The sequence below is a fragment of the Lepidothrix coronata genome, unplaced genomic scaffold (assembly GCF_001604755.1).
Source record: "Lepidothrix coronata isolate B3197 unplaced genomic scaffold, Lepidothrix_coronata-1.0 Scaffold22, whole genome shotgun sequence".
Taxonomy (NCBI): Eukaryota; Metazoa; Chordata; class Aves; order Passeriformes; family Pipridae; genus Lepidothrix; species Lepidothrix coronata.
Genome location: NW_016690202.1, coordinates 3,735,944 through 3,752,532, shown reverse-complemented (window position 1 = coordinate 3,752,532; position 16,589 = coordinate 3,735,944). Strand labels below are relative to the sequence as shown.

General features: G+C 40.5%; 1 protein-coding gene across 1 annotated transcript in view; it reads left to right on the top strand.

The window, feature by feature from the left end:
* The first annotated feature begins 319 nt into the window (after positions 1-319).
* The window catches only part of ARHGEF28 (Rho guanine nucleotide exchange factor 28), a 106,716-nt gene continuing 90,446 nt past the window's right edge, over positions 320-16,589 (top strand). The window contains exon 1 of the mRNA XM_017808339.1: positions 320-341. The gene's annotated coding sequence lies outside the window, so the exon portion shown is untranslated. The remainder of the gene's footprint in view (positions 342-16,589) is intronic.

Sequence of the window (16,589 nt, the reverse complement as noted above, 5' to 3'; positions counted from 1 at the left end):
CAACTACGAGCGTCTCATGCTCAGCCTATCTGTTTTGTTTTTCCTGTCTATTATGTGAAATGCACACAGCATATTAACTAAGACCAGCCACCCCTCCTCCAGCCATAACAGACATTACACCAGTGTTTCCACATTCTAGGGACATTTGGGGCAACTGGGTAGCTGATAAGCTTAATATCCTTTTTTCCCCCTAAATCTGAAAGATGTTGACCTGGTTTACAGACATGAATCATGTATAATGATATCAGTACCTCCTGATGGGTGTGTAATAATTCCACTGGTTTATTCTGTTTGTAGATGCTGTGACAATGGAGTTAAGCTGCGCTGAACTACCTCTTTATGTAAGTCCTACAACACTAGGCTTCTGCCTGAAGAGTCGCTTTCTTTTGGGTAACAACTCATTCAAAAGCAGGGTGAATGAAACCAAAAACCATTCTTTGTTTTTCCGGAGACTGGAGGCTGTTGAATGTTGCTGTCTGATGCAGGAATGTCTGGAGGTGATAGTTTTCAATATTGTGACTCAGGTCTCTGAAGGAAGTTTCAAATTTTTCCCTTCCTTGTGATCATTATTTTCTTCTCCTTCAATAGTCTTAATGCCTATGGATTTTTTTGATTTTTAGCTTTTTGTAGATTTTAGAAGTAGCTGTAGTTAGCTCACCCTTTAGCACAGTAGTTGATACATTTACCCAACCCTATTACCCCATTTTGGATCTAACTTTCTAAATTCCTTAGTTTGTTTAGACTTCTCTCAAGGTAAGCCTTCTTTCTGTTTAAGAACATTTGCACCCTGGCTTGAACAAGATACCCCACAGACAAAGCATCCTTCAAAACCCAGAGCTTTGGAGAAGCTCCACGGACTGGACGTGCTGTGACGAAGAGGAAGATGAGGAAGAGGGGGTCCCAGAGCCCCCTGCCTCAATTCCCAGAGAGGCATGCCAGGGGGAGGATGTGGGGGCTGGATAGATCTGGGATTGGATGGACAAATACCTTAAATTGTGGAAGCCCCAGGACATGGGCGCATGTGTCTGTACTCCTGTGGTAGTTGAAGGCATTCTATTAAAACTGCTCTCTTATCTCTATAATAATTGCCTGGTGAGTAATTTTTGGCTCCTGGCTGATCCTTTAAGGCAACAGTCTCATTTGCAGTTTTCAAAAGCAGAGCCTGTGTACAGACACCTTTCACCCTCTTTCCCACAACTTATGGCTCTTTTTTCCCTATAAAATCCCAAATTATCATTCTCCCAGCTACCACAAAGCAGGAACTTGTGTGTTTTGTAAAAAAAGAAGGTGAAGTTTGCAATCAAGTGGATTCTTTTTCTGCAAATCCTGAAGTGATTGCTTAAAATAGATGAACTCACAGTTAAAAAAGAGGTACTAACAGGAGTGAGTTTTTTAGCTTTGTTTACAAAGAAGGTCTGAGGTGACGTAAGTGCAGCAAGTGTATGAAAGATGTGGTGAAACACAATCCCATCCAGGTTTCTTAGATCCTAACCTAGGATTCTAGGATGGGGAAGCATCCCTCCTTGGCTACCTTTTTGGAAGTAAAAGATACCTGTATGAAGAACATTTTTCTGCGCAGTAGCTTGCTTTGCTTTGACAGCAGGTGGAAGCTACTCCTAATTTGTTTTGCTCTTGGCATGCCCTATTATCAGAGAAGGTGCGTCCCATCTCATTTACTCTTCCAAAGAAAGGAGTGCAGGTGCTTTAGATGGAGGCAGAGAGGAGGAGGTGCATTCAGTCTGCATTCACAGCTCTCTCCCCTCTGAGAATAAATGGGAGCCAGAGGAACCATGCTGCCAAAGCTCAGGCAGGAGCAAAGGAGGAGGAGTGAGTGCAGCCTTGTGGCCGTGGTTGCCCTTCAAGGTGCTCTGCTCTGAGCAACTTGAGATGACAGTGTAGCTTCCTTGCTGTTTCCACATTAACTGCTGACCCAAGAGGCTGGCTCTTGTGAAGGACAGTGGGAGTGCAACTTGGAAATTAAGTGCTGTTGTGGACACAATCTGGCTGCTTTTTTATCACATCCAATATACCTGTAGCCTATCCCTACAAAGGCATGTCTGTATTACAACCTCAGTTAATTGTCCCTTGGATCCACACTGTTTTATTTACTTTTGCTACTAAATAACAATTTTGAAGTTCTTTTGATCTTTTGTTACTTTTTCACAGGATATACTCTCTCTGTAGCAGTTTTTTGGGCAAACACCTAGCTACAGCCAGGTTCATTAGCATCTTCGCTGTTTTCTTAATCTGTGATCTTGTAGTTTCTCAAGGATGGGCTGACATAATACCTCAGGACTCAGTTGAAAATCCACCTATGAATTCACAGGTACCTTGGGCATAGAAGGAGTTTGTATTTCCATACAGAGAGGAAAAAGTGAAACGAGGGATGTGTTTCACACCTGGGGGGTGCAGATAACAACAGCAAATTCCCGGTGTGATTTTTAATGTTCTTAAAAACAAAGCCTGCTGTACTGTTCAGCTACCATCTACCTGGATTTCCATAGGTGAGAAATGTGGTGAAACAGAGTTAATTCTAAAATGTCTTAGTTGACAAATAAGTTAATTTTATTATTCATGGGAAAAAAAAAGACATAAACCAGTTGACACTGGCCAACGAATCAAACAAGCCAGCAGCCAGAGGCCATCTTGCCTTGCCCCATTGCTGGCTTTCATGCTCCCTTAGTGTTCTGTCTGTACACTTGACAGCAGTGACATGGAAGGGGAAAAATAATTGCAGAATTCCATAATGGACATCTGCATAAACTACTTCCAGGTCAGCTTCAGAATACAACAGCATGGCTGTTATACAGTGGAGAAAATTAAAGACGAAAGTTTCAGATTAGGAGTCAAAGTCCTGTTGTAAAGATCAGAAAGCAAAAGGTGGTAGAAAGTTCAAATTGGAAAGAGGATTTTAATGCATATGCAGGGATTGGACTAATTTGGTACTCTGTCAGCAACTTTTAGTTGTTTGGGCTGTAGTGCGACAGTCTTCCAAAGTGCTCCGAGTTGATTGATATTGTTCCAGCTGAAGACAGGGTTAGAGTGCACTGTAATATTCATGCAGTCCTGGACTCTTCTGAATTCTTCAGTTCTGCATTGAACTCCATGCAAAAGGTGGTTAAATAAACAGGCTTTTATTTGTACTCTAGAAGTGTGTCTGGGAATAATTTGAGCATATCTGCTGAAAAATGTTCAGAGGTTCACAGGCAGAGGGACTCTGAAAACACCTGGTTAGGCAGTTAAAAAGTTGTGAATCATCTTGTTTGACAGAAAGAAATTCCAAGTTTTTTTCTAAAATATGTTATTTGTATGGCTAGTTAGAGCTAGAAGGACAAATAAGCAGTAATTGTTACCTTCCTCACAAAAACATGAGAGAAACAGAATGAACAGAAATAATTTAATGATGTTATTCTGTTTTCTAAATGATTGAAATTCAAACTGATACATGATTCCAGTGTGGTTTTGCACGATTTGAGTAGGAAGTGCAGTAGGACTTATTGATTCTAAAGTGACTAATTGATTGTCTACCTTGCCAAGATGTTTGCCTTCCCACTTCATCCATGTTGAACTAAGAGTTGATGTGGGAAGAAGGGATAGTTTTCCATGGTCACATACAGCTCTTGCTGCTCTTGCCATGTGTTCAGTGTCTTCTGGCCAGCCCTTTGTGGAAAGAAGACAATTTCTAGCCTATCTTGTCCATTCTGTGCTTTCATGTTCTTTGCTGTTGCAGTACGGTTGGCCATAATTCTTAGCTCATCTGTGTGTTCATCCAGGCTGAAATCACTGAAATTACTTAGAGGGTAATTTCATAACACAGAAGAGAAATGTGGTTTAAAATGTAAATATGTGTTGGCCTTTCAGCATGCATTTGCTAATGCACAGAGCTGTGTTCACTGGCCTGATCCAGCGCTGGCTGGGGTCACGAGTATTTTGTTGTTGACCCCTATGGAAGCCTGGTGAGGTCTATCATGGGTGGTTTGCATGGGGACACACAGCAGAGCGTGCACTGGCTGGCTTCTGTTTGGATGTAGACTTGCTGCCAGAGTGAGACTGAGGAAATACATGTGAAAGAATAGGATCTATTTTAAAAGATACGAAGGAAAAGAACAGGTGCTTCAAATCATGTCCATCAGCAGGCAGATAATTTTTGTTCCCATGGTGTATTATTTCTCCTCCACTTTTTGTTTTCCTGTTCAGTCCCTAAATTGAGATTTTTCTGGGCAGGGACTTTGTGCTTACATGTATTTGTGTAGTGTCTGCAACAGTAGAGCTCTGATATCACATGGGATGTGAGAATAATAAGTAGATTTGTGTATTTTAAATCAAGTCAACTGAAAGAGATAATTTCTTTTAAGTCAATGGTTGCATGTCAGAAGGGATGGTAATTTTCTACTAATATGCCTTATTGCAGAAGTTTTTTTGAACTGTGTATGTTAAGAGCTCATTCCCAAGCTTTTTAATTCCTCTGTGTTATTTTATGCATGGAGATAAATTGTGTTGTTGTTGTTGACAGCAAAACACTGAATGATATTTTTAACGACAGACCAGCAAGAATGTTAATATATGTTTTGGAACTGGGCTTGAAAAAAGTTTTTTTTGTTCTTCCTTCCCTACTCCTCTGCTTTCTGATAAAAACATGCAGGATATTTTCTCCTCGTTTTCTCCCTTTGCCATATGGGAGACTGAAAACTTTTCTCCACCTTACCTGTTGTCACAGTTTGATGATGGGCTAAACACAGCTTTAAGATTGGTGGTGATAAGTTAAAAAAAATCATGTCAGTTTGATGCAAAGTGCTGACTTGCTCTATGGTTCAAATTGTTTAAAAACACTGGTAGATTAATTCTGTACCAGCAGTCAGATCCATGACTGTCTCTTATCCTGCTGCTGACATACAGCAGGCATAAAAAGCACAAAGCCAGCATAAGCTCTGTATCATGTGCTAATTCAACAAAAATGAGATTGTGTTCCCAGGTCTGGCATGGGTCATTAGTGTGGCTGGATGTTGCTCATGGTGACATCTAAAAGGTCTTGCTGCCAGCTATACCTTAAACTGAGCAAAGGGCTGACTGAGAGAGTTAAACAGAAGAAACAGGACTGAAGAGGACAATTTTTTGTGATAAGATGATGCCATAGAAAATAAGAACGTGGGCATATTGCATGTGGACTGAATGAAGTGCATCAGTATGTGTAATACATGTTTCTTTTTAAAGTGGGTAATATTAGAGGCAACTTAGCCTAGAGTGGAATAGCATAGAGACTTGCTGACATATGCATGTTATTACCCGTTACTGTGTTTTTTCTTTTTAGAGGAAATATATCTATTTTGCAGTAAACGAGAAGAATTTGAAGTATTTTAAATGGCTGCTGCTGGTGTTTGTTTGTTTGTTTGTTTGTTTGTTTGTTTGTTTTTCCTGGAGGTAAATCTTGCAGTTCTCGACAAAAAACTTGTTCTTCTGCCTGTGTCTGTGAACGGAGTGAGCCTAGGTTGAGGCTAGTGATGAGGCAGAAGGTGTAACTTACTTTGATGCATCAGCTTTGGGAAAATCACAGCGTATGCAATTTCAGAAACTCCCAATAAGGCACATGTATTTGAGTGTGTCACTGGGGGAGGAGTATTGTAATAAGCTTGACTGAAAAACCACAAGGTTTAAGGCTGATCTCCTATTAAACCCCAACAAAGTAAACCACAAGCCTTCATCTCTCCTCTCCTTCAAAACAAAATGAAAACCATCCAGCTTCTACGTAATCAACAGGCTGGAGCTCAGCTTGTGGCTGAGAACAGCTGTGCAGAAATGGAGGCTGTGCATAATTATTTAGTGTAACATTCTGGCACATCTCTGGCCATTTTGTATCATTTGGCTACTCTGTTATCAAGGCCAAAGACTTGTTAAGCCCTTAAAGAAGCACGAAGTATGTACCAGCTGCAAAAGGTGGGAGAGGCCAGAGGGGTATTGTTTGGGTGGGAGGAAGTTCCCTGTGTTGTGTGTTAGGGGACCATGTGAGGGGTGATTTCAAACAGGGTGGGCAAAATTCATCTTTGAGGAGTAGCTTGGGCACTGTTGATTCTGCCTTGAGGCAGGGGAATCAGCTAGTTGACATCTCTGGATCTCTTCTATCCTTGTTCATCTTTGCTTTAAGTGTATTTTTGTCATTGGTTTGGGTCTAACAGAGTGCTTAATTTTTTTCCAGTTTATGTGGGCTACTTAGCAGTCAAAAAGATGGCTATAGCTTCTACTAGCACTTCCTTTGGAAAAGGCACCATATCTAAACCAAAGTGAGGAACTTGCTGATATTTCATGTCAAAAGAGAGCAGCTTATCTGTCTTCATTGAAAATTTCTCTATTAGTGCTTTTCTCTTCAAGGTTGTGCTGGGACCTTTATAGAAGCATCTTTCAGATTATATCCTAGGACTCAAATGGTCACGGAATGCTTTTTTCTTCACTCTTTTGACATCCTCTGCATTTCTGAAAAAGCTGCTTCACACTGAGAAAGTACCTACAGGTAGTTGGTGCCTAAAGCTGATGTGTTTTGGAGAACCTGCCATGGTGTATTTCCCAAGTGCGATCAGCATCTTGTCCACAGGTTCAGGGGCTGAAGAGTGCAAAAGAGTGAGGTTCTCAGGGTGCTGCTGGAGTTTTGTAGTGTAAATGAGCAGAGGACTGGCTCTTCTCCAAGCAACTCTGCGTGTCCACTTAATTTTTATAAAAGTGTGTGTATAGGCTTTTGGGCAATATGTAATACTAAATATGACCCTATCATTACATACTCTGTCTCCAGTCTGTATGTGGAATTCTGCTTGCCTTGTTACTCTGAATAGAAAAAACTTTAATCATACTCAGTTGCTTCTTCTCTCAAGTCATTAAATAGGGGGGAAAACACCCTATTTTTACTTTGAATGTTATTAGCTGTACCATTAGAAAGCTAATGCTTCTAGAGAAAAGTTCGGCTTTTTTCTCCTATCTTGTTTTTCAGTTTTTTACTCCTTGCTTGTGTGTAGATGCTGTTTCATTGTGTGCTGAATCCCATTGCATTCAATTCCATTAGGGTACATGCTTTCTTAAACAAGTCCATTACAGTGCTTACTGCAATCTGTCAACAAGAAATGCCTAGTGGACATTATAAAAATATCATTGAACATTAGAAAGGCATGTTTAAAACTGTTTCCGTGTTATTAAGGTTTTGAGAATGGTTGATTTGTGTTTATTTAGAATTTCCCTACTGCTTTTTTTGCATCTTTTGTGTAGAAGTGTTCTAAGTTGCAGCTAAGTTGCAGCAAAGGTCATTAAAGCTGTATGACTGCCACTATTCTTGTCTGAGCACAAGTGAAATATAAAGATTTTCTGAAGCGAGACTTCTGAACAGTGAAAAAATAATGGTTAAATTGTAGTGGCTAGTAGCAGCTGACATAGAGGAAAATAGCCCCATTATTGCTGGAAATACTTGGCTATTTGCATTTACTTCGATGTGTTGGGTCTATCATTTTGGGAACAAATAAGCCATTATTTTACCTGAGCACAAAAATATTTTTCATGGAGTGAGTAAATACAAATGCGGTGTTTGTTTATACCATTACATTTACAGATAATGTAAATTTTCGTGGTAAAAGTTTGGGAAAATAGAATTATCCAGGCTGTGTATGCAAGAATAGAGAAAATTGTTGAAATGTGAGTGTTAGGCAGCATAGTGGCCGGGATCTGGAAGCCCACCAAAGGTCTTTTCGTATTGCCCTTGTGTCATGGTTTGAGATCCCCAAAAATCTAATTCCCTAGTCCTAGCCCCCTGTCACATCTCAATTCAATGTGAGATGGGTTTTTTTTCAGACAAAACACCAGACTCAGAATGGGGAAAAGGGAGTATATTACAATGACTGTACAAATAAATATTATAATACATTATACACACGATCACAACTGTCTCTACCATGACATATGTATTTACAATGGATCAAATCTCTTCTCCCCTCCAAATAAAAGTCCAGGAGGGAAGAAGGACAGATCCCTTCCAGTCTCTAAGCAGGAGTATCTTCTGCAGCAGCAATCTGTCTTCTTCACATGCAGCAGCTGATAGCTGGATTTCTGCCAGCACTCACGAGGGGGAAATCCAAGCCCCTCTCGGCCCCTTGACGCAGGCAAAGGGGTCTTCCGTGGGCTACGTTCACCCCGGACAAAGGTGGTTCCACCACGGTCATATCATGAAGTACAGAGGGTCTTTGTGACAGTCTGGTATCTTCAGGGAATTCAGATTCCCCTTTACAGAGCTCCTGTGCTCTGCCTCAGGCTGCCACCTTGGCAGCAGTGGCGAGGGGGCATGGCCAAGGTCACCCCCCTCTGCATTCCTCTCCGTCCCGGTCCAGCTTCCCAGGATGCTCTGAGCTTCTCAGCTCCTCTCTCTCTCTAGTGCTGTATGTCCAAGACTCCTCTCCTTAATAGGAGTCCATCTCCCTCCTTTCTCAGAGGTCTCAAGGGAGTTTGGGGGGTCTGGTTTAGTTCTTACCCCCAAAATTCTGTAGCTCTGCTGCTGACTCTCTTTTCTCGTCTCTCCTTCCAGGAGTCCTCTCTGCGGTGCTGCATGCCTTTGTTGCTGCTTCTTATCTCTTCTGGCCCTGTGCCACCATTTCTCCGGTCAGTGTTGGTCTGTCGCTACTCCTGCCGCTGCCCAGGGTGGAGAAAACATCTCCCAGCATAACTACAGACACTTAGCCCAGTCTAACACTGTTCCAAGTCTCTGCAGTCCCCCCAGCCGGGGCCGGGGTGGGGCAGAGCCCCAAGGGGCTCAGAGCCCCTTTCCTCATGGTGTCAGAACACGGCTACCACTTCTATCACCCAGCTACAACTCGTCTCTTCCGGTCTGGTTGTGGTATGTTTATATTTCACGGGAGCGCAGATTGGTTCAAATCTCTACTGTTACCACCTCTGGGGGTTACCACTTTCTTAGCTTCAGGGGGAAAACCTGGTTCAAACCACTACACCTTGTTTTGCTGGGGCAGGTTGCTGGTGAAGAAGATGGTGTAATCTAAATGATTCTGAAGTGGAAGAAGTTTAGTTTAGGTTAATGGCCAATAATTAAGGCATGGGCTGTCTTGCTGCAGAGTAGTGATCAAGCACATTGGAAGTGCCATGGTCATCTCTTCAGCTCCTCCTGCCTGCCTGGATGCTGCCATGCTTCAGCCATGAGGGATTGCTACCTACCTATCCCTCTTCTCCTCATGACGAGTCAGTCCCTTACTGGGATGCAGAATAGGGTCAGACTGTATGGAGATAGGAGCTCTTGTCCCAGGGCTTTGGGGAGTCTGGTCTTTTCTGCTCCCCACCCAGGATGTGAGGTTCAGGAGACCCTGCTGCTGTGTGCTGAACACTGTCAGCTCTCAAGTGCTCTGGAGAAACCAAGAAAAAAATATATCTGAAAACCTGTTTGGTTACATTAAAAGAGCTCATAGACCTATAAATCCTGTTAAAAATACAAACCTTGCTAATCTCCTCCCTGGTGCAGTGCCAGGGCAGTGTTTTCACTGGTAATAAAAGGTATAATTTACTTTATGGATCACAGAGAGGTAAATGCTAACTCTTGCTCAGCCACGGGTTTAATGTGTTTAGAGTTGGTTCAGTGGCTCTCTTAATGCTGCTATAGCTGCAGCCTCCTCTCCCTAATCCTCCAACAGCAAAGTCCTCTGGGTCCATGCTCTTCCAGCTGCCTTGTATTCAGTCCACTTGACCAGTTTTCCAAAGATAAGGCACCTGTGTGACTTATCTGGTTTGAGTTTTGGTACCTAGAGGATAACTGTTAAGCCTAAATTTTGTATTTAGAAATGCAGAAGAAATATGCCAGTTGGGATGTGTTTCCAGCTTCAGTGTCTGGAGCAAACTCAGAATAAACATCACTCTGTAGAAGGACAGCGTTCACATTTCAGATAGTGTGTATATTGTAATTTATTTCTGTTGGTTTTGCTGTTTTGAACTGATACATGAATTAGGATTTAATTACATACTTTTAAATGCCAATAACCATAATTTTAGTTTCTTCATGCTTTTTAATTAAAATTACCTGCAAATGCCAGAGTTTTTTGCAGACCAAAGTAGCCATCCACATTATTACTCAACAGACCAAAAGGGTTATTTGTAACTAACATAAAATGATTTTTAAAAATATAATGAATTAATAACAATAATAAGAACAACTACAATAATAATAATAATAATAGTAATAGTAATAATAATAATAATAATAATAATAATAATAATAATAATAATAATAATATATTCTGGTTACAGTAGTGCAAAACCCAAAGAGAAATATGAGAAAACACTTGGCAATTATAATAACACTTCAGGCTACTAAAAAAGAGGTGCATTATCAGTTTCTGGGGATGACAGGTATGTTTGCTCTTGATATTGAACTCATAATGTTGTTTACACCTGTTCTTATGGAGACAATCCTATCTGAGGAAGATTTTGTGCTGGAAACTAGCCTTTGTCTCTTCACCCCAGTTCATTAGACTCACTTATATTTAACAGGAAAACAAATGCAGGATTCACATTGTTATGAGTGACAAGAATGATGTCCTTGGGGAAGGCAGGCTAAGATGTGATGTTGGGGGGGTGGCAACAGTCACACTGAAGTGTGTTTGCCATGTAATGAATAAGGCAAGGATGGTAAGGACTGTCAGGGGCATAAGTGTGTGTAGTGGGTTTCTGTGGCTGGGTTTTGGTAGTAGGGGGGCTACCGGGGTGGCTTCTGTTAGATGCTTCTAGAAGCTTCCTTGAGCTGGTAGAGCCAATGCCAGTCAGCTCCAGGATGGACTTCCTGCCACTGGCCAAGGCCAAGCCAATTAGGAGTGATAGTAATGGCTCTGTGATAATATATTTAAGAACAGAAGGTTGTTGCGCAGATGAAAATTCCAGCCAGGGAAGAGCAGAGTGAGAACATGGGAACAACAATGTAGACATCAAGGTCAGTGCAGAAGGTGGGGGAGGAGGTGCTCCAGCCGCTGGAGCTGAGGCCCTGCAGCCCGTGCAGCTTGATCTACATTTCCTCCCTCAGACTTGTCAGACATTTGTTATTGTTTGCTGCTTCTCAGATCCCTTTCCTGTTCTTTTTTGAAGCTATTGTATGACAGGTTTTTCTTGGCTGGTTGCTTTCTATTTACTATAAAGAAACCCATAAACAGATATCTGGGAACTAGTATTCTTTGAAAGCAGCATATTCATTTGTAGAATTACATTGGTGCTTTTGTTTTGCAAACTGAGTCCAAGATCATTTAAAGCACTTTTGAATTTTTTATTTTTTAAAACAAAACTTGCTTTAATATTTGGGTTCACTGACTGAATTATTGTGATGCATTTTAAATAAAAAGTCAGTTACATTTTTGTGGGTCAGGATGAAGGGAATTAGTTGAAAGACATTATTTAAAATGCAGTTTTTAAAATCAACCTTTGCTTGAGCAGGCATAAAACCAGCATTATTTTTTAAGTGGAAGTAGAAAACTGCAGGTTTGTCATTGTATCATAGCCTCTCTATAGTAGAGTTATAAAGGTTATAATAAACTTGCATCTGAACTGGACATCAGTGGATTTGTTGAAGATGAGAAATTTAGTAGATGTTTCTCAATGCAGTCTCCTTTTTCAGGGACAGGTGACTATACATGCAAAATTTGACAAGGACATTTACCTCCCAGAGGACGCCGAATTTTACTTTGTTTATGGTGGATCCCTGAAAAGATACATAATGTTTGCTGAGTGAGTTAGTGACAATGCTCTTCAGTCCATAGTTCCAGGTGAGCCTCAACTCCTGTTTACATTTTTGAAATCTTTCCTAAACTCAAACCCCCTTTCAAAGCTGCACATAACCGGACGATTTGGTGTAACTCTTTTATGGCTCTGTATTGGAGAAAAGGCAGGAGTTCGAATGATGGCCTTTGGGATCCAGGGATGATCCTGCCTGATGGCCTTTGACCAACCAGGGGTGATCCTGCCTTTTGTAGCAATCCATGCGAGTGCAGTATCAGATGTAGACAGTGTTACTGGACTTGCATAGTTAGCTATGCATTAAAGTGCAGTCTTCAGGGGTGGCATAATTTTTAATGCGTTAATTCTATGCTGTACCTGTTTGCCTCTGGGCATCCTAACACCTGCAAAAGTCCTGTTTTTCCTGAGCCTTCTCTCAGTGTAGCAGTCAGCCTGGCTTGCAAGATCCTTCTGCTGGAGGCTTGCAATGCTTGGAGCTCTGCTGGAGCTGGACATGGTACAGAGGTGTCTGAGAAACCATTCCAGGGCGCCTCACTGTGAACAGGGGGATGTGCGTTGCTTCTCAGTTGGCTTTCTGCCTTGACATTGTCTGCTTCACGGATGTAACATAAACCCTACTTGTCACCTCTGTTGTGTGCTTTGTGACCTTTTCATTTGTGTGAGTAGGTGGCTACAGATGTGATGGACCTGTGCAATAGGATCTGCTTGTTATTTATTCGTGTGTTCTAAAGGAGATTTAGAGTCTGAAAATAAGAGCGGAGTATAAAAAAGGAAAGTTCATCACCATTACGTGGTGGCTTCTTTAATCCTGTAAATGGTAAATGATTGTCATGGATTACAAGTGGAGAAAAGGCAATGCTCATTCCAAGGCTTTTTAAATTTTTTTTTAAAGTGCCTGAAATGACATTGTTGAATGGTTGCTTCTGGGCTAGTAATAAAAACAGAGGGCTGCAGGCAACACTTAATCATGGCAGAAGGCATGAACAGATGAAAATAAAATGTGAGGTTAAAATATAGCCTGCTGATGTTAGTGTTATTTTGTGGTGGCCAAATTAAACATAAGGGAACACAGAGCTCACTTTAAAAACAGTTGCAGTTGTGGTAAGTACTGCTTCTTTCTGCAGTTACTAGATTGCACATATACTTGTAGTTATACAATGGGTATACAGGAGTATGTTGGAAAATATAGATTTGTACCCTTAGTACATCATGGTTAGCTCTCCAGTGAGACGTACAGCTTGCACCTCTTTTAGATATATGACATCCACCCTCCCTTAGATGTCAAAGCAGTAGGAGGGAAACACAAAGTCCTGAAGAGGTTTGAGAGACAAACTCCCTCGGACTTTAAGGGTCCCAGCTGTAAGTTAGAGAGTTGATACAACCTTTAATCAAGTCTACCAAGAGCCTGAAACATGCACTAGTTAAAAGCTTTTGGGTTTTGGCCTGGATAGGTACAAAAAGGATGTTAATAGATATTTTACTCAGAGTTCATGTTGCAGGCCACTCCCCCACTCTTCTCATGAGCATCATATTTTTCCTAATGCTTATCCAAGAACCTTCAGTTCTTTCTGTTGTAGTTAAAGAATGCTCACCTAAAAAGACTGGTTCTAGAATTAATCATGTTGGTATAATTCAGAGGAATGGCATTTCACAGTCTAGTTGAATCCAAGTTCATTGCTAGAAATGGTTGGTGGATGCCCTATGACAAATAAATGTAATGAGAGGAAAGAATAAAATAATTCTGAATGAGCAGTCACAGCTCTTAGAAGTGAAGTGGAATAAAAAATAACATGTATTTTCTGAACACGGATAATGTTAGTGATTAATTTAAATTAAAATTACAGGCCATGGATGCCAAGAAGCAGTTTCTGTCTCTATTAATGTACACAGGGAGTTACTCACCTGTGGTCCTCAGCAGCTGTGCCATCACTTACAGAGAGAATCTGTCTTGCAAGTTGTCTTGCTTTCTGGTCAGTCATGCAGAATGTCTCACTGCCACTAATCAAAAGCTGTTGCTGGATAAATTTGGGCTAAGGATGAAAGATCTGCAGTTGCTGGATGGCCATTGCTTATGAAGAATTGCCATTGACCTGGAACACCCTTGGACACTGCCCAGAAGGTGGTAGGGTTTTATTTTAAGTCAGAAAGCTTTTAACAGTGGTTTGGCGCACAGTTCAGGGCAGAGTATCTCACTGTTTTATCCACGTTCTCAATCCTTGTGCTTTATTTTTTGGTTAACATGAAAAAATTGTTCAGGTGTGAGAGGGGTAATCAGAGATTTGGTTTGTGCCTAGAGAGTTAAAAAGGATAATAATGGTTATTGTAACTCTGTCTCTCCAGGAAGTTTTTCTGCCTTGACTATCTGTGAATGTAGTTCTTTATTTATAAATGGACTCTGCCTTTGAAAGGTTAAAGAGCTTTAAAAGCTTTAAAGGGCTGCTTAAAAAAAGCAAAAGCTGTAGCAGTGAAGTTTTGCTGCTATGATTCTAACCAAGTGAGATATTTTATCTACACAGACAAAAAGGAAGTGGTAATAAAAGAGAAGAATATGTTACTGTAGGCATTCTGATATACAGAGTAAATGCAATTTTTGTCACTGTTCTGTTAATGTTTACGCTTTATTTATGACTATGATCATTCTTTGGGGAGCATATCATTAAACAAGTTTTTTTTGTGGCTTTTTTTTATTTTAGAAGAATGGGGTGAAAATATATGTGAAACTTTACATTAGGGTATGCTTTTGAAATTTTTGTAAGAAAACCACGTGAAATTTTCCAAGTTTCAGGTTTCATTGCAAACAAAAAGCTGTAGTTATGGTTTGCTTAAGAGTATAATTTTTTTTGCAGACCCAGCTGATTTATAGCTGAGATTGGAAACTTGATGGCTTCACATGTTTTTCATTGAATATTTGGTGCTTTTAGCTGCTTTCCTTTTAGTATTTTAAATTGCTAAAAATTGGAAGACAGGCAGCTTCCATATGAGCCAAACAGGAATAGATATTCATGCAAGCTCTTGGGAAGTAAAAACACAGCACTTAGCCCATTTCTTTGGGTGAGCACTTTTTTCCTGTGTTAAATATTTCTAATTCTTAATGGCATATAGCTTGAAATCTGAAGGATGCTTTTTGTCTGTCTGTTGTAAACCATTCTTTAAACAGATGTGAAAACAAGTACCAAGTCTCATTCAAATATTGTCTAGACAGGAGAGAAAAAAAATAAAAGGCCATTACTTGTTTCATTTTGATGTGTAGTAAATATTTGTTCACATTACTCAGCTTCTGAAACAAGTGTTGGATCTTAGGAATGAGTACCTTAAGTCAAAGCCTGAAGAACTCAGCTGTAGTTTTGTTCACAAGCTTGGCTAAGTTTTTCATGAAAACCAGTTGAAACCCAACCCAGGCATGGTAATTAGAGATGCTTGGGCATAGCCAGCTGGGTACCTTCTTGCTTGAAACACAGGCAAGAGTTATCCTCGGTGTGTCGTGAGTGCAGAGAGTCAGAGCGCATCTCAGCTGGTACCAGAGTAAGCTCTGCCAAGGCAGCTGCTATCCACGTAGCAAAATTCTCTAATTTTTAGTTATGCTAATTGTTAATTTTCAGGTTTATAACAACATTTTTATGGAAAAAGAGTATGTTGCCCTTGTGAGACTTTTACAGGTCTTGTATTTTTTTGTTTCCGTGTATATTTCATACTTTTTCATTTTTCAGATTTAAATATATATATAATATATATTACATTATATATATTTATATATATATATACATAAACAAAATTTGAACACAGTGAAAAAGCTGTGTGCCCCAGTTGCTATACAGAGCCTCTCTAAACATTTGAAGTGTTAGATGAGCATGTCTTCAGCATGCTGCATTGGGGTTGCCTCATGGGCACTGTTGCACTTGAAGAGATGACATCTCCTTTTGTACATTGCTGTTAAATTAGTGCTATTAAATGAAGGTGCAGTCTTTTGCCTTCTCTCTGAATAAAACAAAACCTGATCTGAATTCCTGGGGCCTGGAAGCCAGCTTTGCCACTATTTAGTTATTTTCAAGAGGAAGACTACTCTTTTAGGTTTTTGGCTATTAATAGAAGCAATACAATTAGAACCTGAGTTATGAAAACAAATTGTGGATCTCAGGGAAGGGAACAGTGTCTGTACATGTTTATTTCCCTCTAATGAACAAGGAGATTTTCCATTTTATTTCATAAATGCATTGTAATTGTTTTCTAGGAATAGATCTTGTGGAGTGAACTGAAATACCCAAAGTTGCTGCTTTATAGTCTGCCTTTAGGGGATACCTTCCCTTTTTCTATGGCATTTTTCACTTTATAGCCCTCTCCCTGTCCTTTTCGTTGTAAATCGCATTACTCTTTCCACTTGGTGTTAACGCATTCCTGCTAAGGTACATAAGTTCAAACCTGACTGATGCATGTTTTTGATGTAAATTAAAGAAAATTCTGTCTGTCTTTTCCTTAGTGAGAATTTTAGATTACTTTTTATTCCTGTGGAAGGAAAGGGAGAGGACTGCCTGTTCTCCTTCATGGAATTAGGAAAACAGTGGGAACAGTGGATAAGTATGTATAGGTCTGGTAAGATTTGTGAGGAGAGGTAATTGTTTTGTGGTCAGAATGCTCAGGGAGTTAGATAAACAGACAGATCTTTGGCCCAGTATGAATTTACCCTTTTGGAAGCTATGCATGGCAGACAGAGCAGGATGCTAGCCTGTGCATTGGGAAGCAGATGAATGTCTTTCAGTGCCTGCTGCTGACCCAGAAAACTGTGACATGGGGTAAGATATTGGCAAGCATGCTTCAACCTGTGGGTCCGCAGCGAGTGCATGATTCTTGTC